At 39.3% G+C, this 10,573-nt stretch overlaps 1 non-coding gene across 1 annotated transcript; it reads right to left on the bottom strand.

Moving 5' to 3' along the window:
- Window positions 1-5,446: 5,446 nt before the first annotated feature.
- LOC127098799 (small nucleolar RNA R71) lies at window positions 5,447-5,553 on the bottom strand. The gene has a single exon (XR_007793494.1). It is a non-coding gene; the product is annotated as a small nucleolar RNA R71 (small nucleolar RNA).
- Window positions 5,554-10,573: the final 5,020 nt, after the last annotated feature.

Here is a 10,573-nt window from a genome sequence, read left to right as displayed (position 1 = left end):
ATGAATTCTGAAGCGCACAGAGAAGCACTCCAGAGAGTTCTTGAACAAGCATATGTAGAGAAAGATGTTACTATGGATCAATTTGATCATACTGTGGCTAACATCACTTCATGCAATAATTTGAGCTTTTGCGATGAAGAACTCCCTAAGGAGGGAAGAAATCACAATCTGGCTTTGCATATCTCGATGAATTGCAAAGAAGATGCTTTGTCAAATGTGCTAGTTGACACTGGGTCGTCACTCAATGTGCTTCCGAAGTTAACATTGTCAAAGTTATCTTACCAAGGAGCACCCATGAGGTACAGTGGAGTAATTGTCAAAGCCTTTGATGGCTCGCGCAAGACGGTTATTAGAGAAGTGGACCTTCCAGTCAAGATAGGTCCGAGTAACTTTCAAATTACTTTCTAGGTAATGGATATTCACCCGACCTACAGTTTTTTTATTGGGAAGGCCATGGATTCATGAGGCAGGGGTTGTTACCTCCACTCTGCATCAGAAGCTCAAATTTGTCAAGAATGGCAAGTTGGTGATTGTGGGAGGTGAGAAATAACTGTTGGTTAGCCATCTATCATCTTTCTCGTATGTGGAGGCTGAGGATGAGGTTGGAACTCCGTTCCAAGCCTTATCTATTGTTGCTGAGAAGAGAGTTGGGGCACCTATGTCCTCTCTGAAAGATGCACAGAAGATTGTGGAAGAAGGTCTTGTGGATCAGTGGGGGCGCGTGGTAGAGGTCTCCGACAACAAGGGAAGAACTGGTTTGGGATTCCAAAAGGGCTCGTTAACCGTTAGATCTGAAGAGATGCAACTCAGCTTCCGTATTGGAGGGTTCATTCATGGGAATGAACAACACTTAGCTATTGTGCTAGAGGATAGTGAAAAGGAAGACTGCACCAACTTTCTGACGCATGGACAAACATGCAACAATTGGATTGTTGTTGATATTCCCGTTATTTTGCATCGATCTAAGTAATTGCTTTTATATTTTAAAATCCTTCTTCTATGCCTAAGGGAGAAGTGAACATTGTTTGGGCATTTTAAATTGATCATCAATAAAATTAATTCTATTCATCCACATCTTTGATGTTTTGTTTTTACTTTTTGCTTATTTCTGAAAATGGTAATCAGAAAAAAACATAAATAAACAATATAATTGTCCATCTGCATAATATTTGGTCACAAGTTCAATTCTCTAAAATCAAAATATCAAATCATTATGCAGGTTGGTTCCTAACCCCATTGAATACAATGATCCTTCTCCTTCTCAAAATTTTGAATTCCCTGTGTTTGAAGTCGAGGAGGAAGGTGATGTAGAAGTGAGTGATGAATTGTCTCGTCTTCTTGAGCAAGATGAGAAGGTTATTCAGTCGTTTAAAGAGCAGATTGAGCTAGTCAACTTGGGTTCTGAGGATGATGTGAAGGAAGTAAAGATTGGGTCTTGACTGTGTCCAGATGCTAAGAAGGGGTTGATTGATCTTCTTTGAGAGTATTCAGATGTGTTTGCTTGGTCCTATCAAGACATGCCTGGGTTGGATTCTGATATTGTGGAGCATAGATTGCCGTTGAAGCCAGAATGCCCGCCAGTCAAGCAGAAGTTGAGAAGAACACATCCTGATATGGCTGTGAAGATCAAAGAGGAAGTGCAGAAGAGATTGATGTCGGTTTCCTTGTAATTGCTGAGTATCCGTAATGGGTGGCCAATATTGTGCCAGTACCGAAGAAAGATGGAAAATTTCACATGTGTGTCGATTATAGAGATTTGAATAAAGCCAGTCCAAAAGATGATTTCCCTCTGCCACACATTGACATGTTGGTAGACAATATGCTAAATTCAAAGTCTTTTCGTTTATGGATGGATTTTCCGGATATAATCAGATTAAGATGGCACCCGAGGATATGGAGAAAACCACATTCATTACACCCTGGGGAACATTCTATTATAGAGTGGTGCCTTTCGGTCTAAAGAATGTCGGTGCGACTTACCAGAGAGCAATGACTACTCTTTTTCATGATATGATGCATAAAGAGATTGAAGTGTATGTCGATGACATGATTGCTAAATCGATTGATGAAGAGGAACATGTTGAGCATTTGTTGAAGCTATTCCAGCGTTTGAGGAAGTATAAACTCTGCTTGAATCCCAATAAGTGTACTTTTGGTTTTTGTTCTGGTAAGTTGTTGGGCTTTATTATCAGTGAGAAGGGTATTGAAGTTGATCCTGCCAAGGTCAAAGCAATACAAGAGATGTCTGCGCCCAAAACTGAGAAGCAAGTCAGAGGTTTTCTCGGCCGCTTGAATTATATTTCCAAATTCATTTCCCACATGACTGCCACATGTGCGCCTATATTCAAGCTTCTTCGGAAAGATCAGTCTTGTGATTGGACCGGAAACTGCCAGAAAGCATTTGATAGTATCAAAGAGTATTTGCTTGAGCTTCCGATTTTGTCTCCACCTGTTGAAGGAAGACCGTTGATCATGTATTTGAATGTGCTAGAAGATTGTATGGGTTGTGATCTAGGTCAGCAAGATGAGATTGGGAAGAAAGAATTTTCAATTTACTACCTCAGTAAGAAGTTCACCGATTGTGAGACTCGGTATTCAATGCTTGAAAAAACTTGTTGCGCATTGGCTTGGGCTGCTAAGCGTCTGCGTCAATATATGTTGAATCATACCACTTGGTTGATATCCAAAATGGATCCAATCAAGTATATATTTGAGAAGCCTGCTTTAACTAGGAAGATTGTCAGTAGGCAGATGCTGTTGTCAGAGTATGATATCGAATACCGATCTCAGAAAGCGATCAAAGGTAGTATCTTGGCTGACCATTTGGCTCACCAACCGATTGAAGATTACCAATTAGTGCAGTATGATTTTCCTGATGAAGAGATTTTATACTTGAAAATGAAAGATTGTGATGAACCATTTCTAGAAGAAGGGCCAGAACCTGGTTCCCGTTAGGGCATGGTATTTGATGGAGCTGTTAATCAATATGGAAATGGCATTGGGGAAGTGATTATTACTCCTCAAGGCACGCATTTACCATTTACAGCTAGATTGACTTTCAAGTGTACAAACAACATGGTAAAATATGAAGCTTGCATTATGGGCTTGAAGAGGCCATGAATCTCAGAATCAAGTATTTGGATGTCTTCGGTGATTCAACTTTGGTTGCGAATCAGATCAAAGGAGAATGGGAGACAAATCAACCCAGTTTGATACTGATCACACTAAAATTTACATATTTTCGACTCCGATTTCGCATGCATTCTAGTTATTTTATTATCGTTTTGTTGTGTTATTACTGTGTTTTCCTTTGTTTTCAGGTTTTTACCTTAATAGGAGCCTCGATCGAGAAAAGGAGCGAAAAAGAGCCAAAAACACTAAAAAACAGCATTTTGCTCTTATGGCTTACCCCATGGCGGGCGCCACAGCCCAAGGCATGACGTGTCCAATTCAAACTTCAATCAACTCCCACGTTTTCCCACCACTTCCACTAAGGCGACCCACTTTGTGCTTGTGGCGGGCGCCACAAGAGGAAAACGGTTTCCTCTATTTTCAAGTTGAAGGGCATCCAAGTAAATTCCACCTTTTTTATTTGCCTATAAATAGAAACGCGAATTCAGTTTTACAATCACCCAAACTTAGAGCAGACGAAGATCCGAACGTTGGAACAAGGCAAAATCAGAAGCAACTTTGTTTCACTTAGGCATATATTCAGTTTTATAAAGTGGTAATCGCTTCGCATTGGAGTGTTACCACAATTGTGTAATTGAGTCTGTGATAGAGTCTGTATTCGAGTTTGGAGAACTTTGGAAGGAAGTTAATCCTGCCGCCATTTTCTTTTCCGCATTGCAATATACTCAGCCCTCCGATTGGAGCAGGTTTTTATTACTCGCCTTTACTTTAATTATTTCTCGCACTCGCCTTTACTTTATTTATTTCCCGCACTCGCTTTTACTTTATTCATTTCTCGCACTCGCTTTTAATTATTTATTTTCCGCACTCGCACTACTTTCATTTATTTTCCGAACTCGCTTTAAATTATTTACTTTCCGCACTCGCACTACTTTTATTTATTTTAATGCACTTTTACTTTACCATGTCTAGCTAAATTTATAAGGCTAGAATGTAAGGATCGTAATTAAACCAGTAATCCGTACAATTGTTCGTAGAAACACTTAAAGGGCTATTTTAACTTTCAAATTAAGTTTTCCCGCACTTCAATTCTGTTGGGTAAGATCGAAAGCCGTCCAACGTCTTTTTAAACTTAATTGTTTTTAACTATTTCAAAAACAGCGAAAGCGTTTTGTCTAGTTCATTAGGAGTTTTTAACATCAAAAAGAAAAGAGATTTTGAAACTATTTTCGGACGCGTTTATAAGTTTAGAGTCTGGTTCGTGAGAACCTCTTTTGGTTAAGAAATCCAGGTTATAATACTTTTCAACTTAGTCAAGATACTATATTTCTTAAAAATAGGTTTACTACTCTAACGCAATGCGCGCCTTTTTATAAGTGACAATAAGAGGGTTCGATTAGGGAGTACAACTCGGTTCTGAATACGCGAAAACGACAGTTCCCGTTAAATTAGTTCTTTTCAAAGTAGGAAACATTGCCCATAAGTAGTTCTATTAGCAAGTACTTGGATTATCATTTAATTATGTGAATTACATTTGACCCTGTCTTTATTAATTAAATTTATTTTAAAACTTTACTTTTCAATTGCACACTACAAAACCACCTATTTTAATTGCCTTTGATAAACACCATAACAATAGATAACGATAGATTGACACTTGGTCTCTGTGGTTCGATAATCTTTTATATTACTCTGACGCGTTCGTACACTTGCGAACATCAAGATTTACAACGCATCAAGTTTTTGGCACCGTTGCCGGGGACCAATTTCGTCAAATTTCATTTTCCTGTTGTTATATCGTTTAGACTTAGGTTATTTCCCGCCGGTCGATGCGAAGAACTCGCAGTAACGGAAGTTTAAGTTTAGTAAATCCTCTGGCGGAACCTGAATGTTACGCTCGCACACGTTCTTTCATAGAATTAAAAGAGCTATGGCCAAAGATCAAAACCAAAAACCTCTTAAAGATTTCGCTCAACCATCTAACGAAGAACCTAGTTCTAGTATAGTAAACCCAATCATCCCAGCCAATAATTTTGAACTTAAACCATCTCTATTACAACTAGTGCAACAGAGACAATTCGCGGGTCTCGCTACCGAGAACCCTAACCAACATTTAAAAATATTTCTTCAATTAGCAGATACTTTTAAAACCAATGAAGCTTCTTCTGAGGCAATACGTTTAAGACTATTTCCTTTTTCCCTCAGAGATAAAGCCTTATCATGGTTAGATTCCCTTCCACCCAATTCCATTACGACTTGGGATAACCTTAGAAGAGTTTTTCTTGCTAGATATTTTCCCCCGAGTAAGACCGCCGTTCTTCGAAACCATATAACTAGATTTACCCAAAACCAAGGAGAATCGTTGTTCGAAGCTTGGGAGAGATATAAAGAGTTGTTACGAGCATGACCACATCATGGCTTAGAAAATTGGTTAATCATTCAAACCTTCTATAATGGACTTCATTACAACACAAAGATGACCATCGACGCTGCCGCAGGCGGTGCTCTGATGAACAAACCTTACCCTGAAGCTAGTGCCCTCATCGAAGACATGGCTCAAAACCATCAATCATGGGGAGTCGAACGAGCGACAGTGGAGAAGAAGGAAGCCCAAGGAGGAGTGCATGAACTAAGCTCTATAGACATGATGCAAGCTAAAATGAACGCATTAGCTCTCAAAGTCGAGCATATGTACACGAACCCGAATACTGTAGCCGCAGTTTCGTCGGATTGTGAGATACGTGGAACCCAAGGACACCAATCCGCAGAATGCAGTCTATTAAACGAAACCCACTCCGAGCAAGTGAACTACACCCAAGGGAACCCATATTCGAATACCTATAGCCCTGGATGGAGGAATCACCCTAACTTCTCCTATAAAAACAAAAACCGTATTCAAAATAATGCGCCTCCGAGACCTAGTTATCAAGCCCCTAGATCAAATCAACCTATGCAACCTGTACCACCAAAGCCGAGCCTTGAGAAAATTATGGAAAATTTTATCACCGCTGAAACCCAACAAAGTAAGGAGTTCATGAACCAAAACATTCATGTTAACGAATTGATTACTCAGTTAGGAACCAAGGTTGACCAAATAGTTACTCATACCAAGATGCTTGAAACCCAGATCTCTCAGGTAGCTTTAAACCAAACCCCTCAGACTACACCTGAAGGACAATTCCCTGGACAACCTCAACAAAATCCGAGAGGACAAGTAAATGCCATTACCCTACGAAGTGGGAACGCTTATGATGAGCCACCAAACCCAAGATTGAGTGAACCCGAAACTTCTAAGGAATGCACAAAACCCCCGGACGAAGTAAAGGAACCAGAAGAATCTGAAAACCAAGATGGTCGAAAGAAAGGAGAAGAACCTAAAGATAAAATTTACGTACCGCCCCCGCCATATAAACCACCTTTACCATATCCCCAAAGACTCAAACAAACCCAGATCAATAAACAGTACCAAAAATTTATTAAAGTTATAGAAAAACTTCATGTAGAAATCCCTTTCACAGAAGCCATCACCCAAATACCTTCTTATGCAAAGTTTCTGAAAGACATCCTTACCAACAAACGTAGACTTGACGATCCGAAGCCTTTGGAATGTAATGCAATTTCCAAGGACAAATTAGAATAGAAAGATAAAGATCCTGGAAATTTCTCCATTCCTTGCCTTTTGGGTAATCATGTCATCGAAAAAGCTTTTCTAGACTTAGGAGCTAGTGTGAGCTTAATGCCTCTAGCGGTTTGTGAGAGGTTAAACTTAGGAGAATTACAACCCACTAAGATGTCACTTCAGTTAGCCGATAGATCTGTTAAATATCCGATAGGCATTTTAGAAGATGTTCCTGTTAGGATAGGTCAACTGTTTATCCCTACTGATTTTGTCGTCATGGACATCAAAGAGGACAATGATATACCAATTCTTCTAGGTAGACCATTCTTATCAACTGCAGGAGCCATAATAGAGGTCAAGAAAGGAAAGTTGACATTTGAGGTAGGCGACGAGAAAATAGAATTTATACTTTCGAAATTTCTTATGGCACCTGTGATGGGAGACTCGTGTTATGCCTTAGATAACATCGATGAATATGTTAGAGAATTAGAACAAAAAGAAATTATTAAGTTACCATCAACCCCCATAAAGGAAGATGAAGACTTTAAAGAACCTTACATCGATGATAACCTTTACGAATGTTTATCCCTTACTCCAGATCCTATACCATGCCCTAAGAAACCAACCTTAGAACTTAAGGAGCTGCCTAAGAACCTGAGATATGAGTTCCTCGATGAAAAGATGAACCGTCCAGTTATAGTCAGTGCTACCTTGAGCCAAGAGGAAACGAACCAACTTTTAGACGTTTTACGAAGATATCCCTCAGCCTTAGGATATAATATCTCTGACCTGAAAGGTATAAGCCCATCCGTATGCATGCATCGGATTTCGCTCGAAGAAGATTCAAAACCCTCTAGAGAGCATCAGAGAAGAATAAACCCTATAATGAGTGATGTTGTTAAGAAGGAAGTTCTTAAGTTACTTGAGGCAGGTATAATCTATCAGATCTCGGATAGTAAGTGGGTGAGCCCTGTGCATGTAGTACCTAAAAAGGGAGGCATCACAGTCGTGCAAAACGATAAAGGCGAACATGTAGAAAAACGTTTAGAAGGAGGATGGCGGATGTGTATAGATTATAGAAAATTAAATAAAGCAACTAGGAAGGATCATTTCCCTTTACCATTTATAGACCAGATGTTGGAGCGTCTAGCCAGACACTCTTACTTCTGCTATCTAGATGGATACTTTGGATTCTTCCAAATACCTATTCACCCCGAAGATCAAGAAAAAACTACCTTTACATGCCCCTATGGAACTTTTTCCTATAGACGAATGCCTTTCGGCCTCTGTAACGCCCCAACTACTTTCCAACGCTGCATGATGTCAATCTTTGCAGATTACGTAGATGGTATCATAGAAGTGTTTATGGATGATTTCTCGGTTTGCGGATTCGATTTCCACAATTGTCTTGCTAACCTTGAGAAAATCCTGGAGAGATGCGTGGAGGTGAACCTCGTGCTAAATTGGGAAAAATGTCATTTCATGGTGACCGAAGGAATAGTTTTAGGACATATAGTTTCTGAAAAAGGTATAGAGGTAGATAAAGCTAAAATAGAAGTTATAGAAAACCTAAAACCACCAAAAACAATCAGAGAAGTCTGAAGCTTTCTTGGACACGCTGGATTCTGCCGGCGTTTTATTAAGGACTTCTCCAAAATAACTAAACCGTTAACCGGACTTTTAATGAAAGATGCTGAATTCATTTTTGATGAAAAATGTAATGATGCATTTAATCTTTTAAAGCAAGCATTAATCTCAGCACCCATTATGAAACCGCCTGATTGGTCGGAACCCTTTGAGATAATGTGCGATGCTAGTGATTATGCAGTTGGAGCCGTTCTAGGACAAAGAAAAGATAAAAAGTTACATGCCATTTATTATGCCAGTAGAACCCTAGATGCTGCCCAACTTAATTACGCAACAACTGAAAAAGAATTACTCGCTGTAGTTTTCGCTATAGACAAATTTAGATCTTATCTAGTAGGAGCAAAAATTATTGTTTACACCGATCATGCTGCCATTCGTTACCTATTAAGTAAAAAAGATGCCAAGCCCACGTTACTCCGATGGATTCTATTACTACAAGAGTTTGATTTAGACATAAGAGATAAAAAAGGCACTGAAAATGTAGTGGTCGATCACCTTTCAAGGCTAGAACATCTAAAACATGAACTAATACCCATAAATGATGATTTCGCCTATGATAGACTGATAGCTAAAGTAGAAACCATTGAAGACAATAACCAAGATCCTTATGAGCATTCCCAAAATTCCTTAGCAATAAATAACGTACCCTGGTATGCAGATTTCGTTAATTACCTAGCTGCTGATATAGTACCCCCTGATCTTGACTACCGCCGCAAGAAGAAATTCTTCCACGATGTGAGAAACTTCTATTGGGACGAACCGCTCCTTTTCAAAAGGGGTAAAGATGGCATCTTTCGCCGTTGCGTCCCAGATGAAGAAGTAAAAAATATTATCGAGCATTGTCATTCTGCACCTTATGGTGGACATGCGAGCACCTCTAAGACATACGCCAAGATTCTTCAAGTCGGCCTACCATGTGGCGTGATGTCTATGCTTACATTGTCAAATGCGACAGATGCCAACGCACTGGAAACATTTCAAGACGTGATGAAATGCCTCTAAGAAACATTCAGGAAGTAGAACTCTTCGACGTATGGGGTATAGATTTCATGGGACCTTTTCCACCATCTTTAGGAAATAGGAATATCTTAGTAGCTGTAGACTATGTGTCTAAGTGGATTGACGCTATAGCCGCACCCACAAACGAAACTAGGGTAGTAATCAAACTATTTAAAAACTATATATTCCCTAGATTTGGAACACCACGTTTAGTCATAAGCGATGGAGGATCACACTTTATATCGAGAATATTTGACAAACTTTTAAGAAAATATGGAGTTAGACATAGAGTAGCAACACCATATCACCCACAAACTAGTGGCCAAGTAGAAGTATCTAATAGGGAGATAAAACAAATCCTAGAGAAAACTGTTTCTATTTCTAGGAGAGACTGGTCTCAGAAGCTTCAAGAAGCATTATGGGCCTATAAAACTGCTTTTAAAACCCCTATAGGAACTACTCCTTACCAACTAGTTTATGGAAAATCATGTCACTTACCATTCGAGTTAGAGCATAAGGCCTATTGGGCCATTAAAACTTTGAATTTAGACTACTTAGCCGCTGGAGAAAAGCGTATCCTGGACATTCATAAATTAGAAGAACTTAGGCAATCTGCCTACGAGAATGCAAGAATATACAAAGAGAGGACAAAAGCCTATCATGACAAAAGAATAGTAAAGAAAAACTTCAATGTAGGCGATTATGTTCTCCTTTTCAACACTAGGTTACGACTTTTCCCTGGAAAGCTACGTTCAAGATGGACTGGTCCCTTCGAAGTATCCAAGATTCTGAGATCCGGAGCCGTAGAAATCAAGAACGATACATGTAGTCCATTCATTGTAAATGGACAAAGACTGAAGCTCTACGAAGGAGGAGACATTCCAACATACTACTCAAGCCACACCCTGATTGATCCACCAATTACCACTACTACAAGTGTATAAGTTCTAACCGTCAAGCTAATGACTTTAAACAAGCGCTGCGTGGGAGGCAACCCATGGTTTTTCTTTTCATTTTACTTTTTTTTCGCATTTATTTACATTTATTTTTATTTTTATTTTATTTTATCTTATTTTGCATTGAGACTAAAGTTTGAATGGTTTGTATTTTCAGGATCACTTTCCTAACTTTTACAGGATGCAGGGTTTTGATGACATGCATGTCGCCTATAGAGAC

The sequence above is a fragment of the Lathyrus oleraceus genome, chromosome 6 (genome assembly GCF_024323335.1).
Source record: "Lathyrus oleraceus cultivar Zhongwan6 chromosome 6, CAAS_Psat_ZW6_1.0, whole genome shotgun sequence".
In the NCBI taxonomy this organism is placed as follows: domain Eukaryota; kingdom Viridiplantae; phylum Streptophyta; class Magnoliopsida; order Fabales; family Fabaceae; genus Lathyrus; species Lathyrus oleraceus.
The sequence above is the reverse complement of the archived record's forward strand: the minus strand, read 5'-3'. Positions and strand labels throughout refer to the sequence as shown.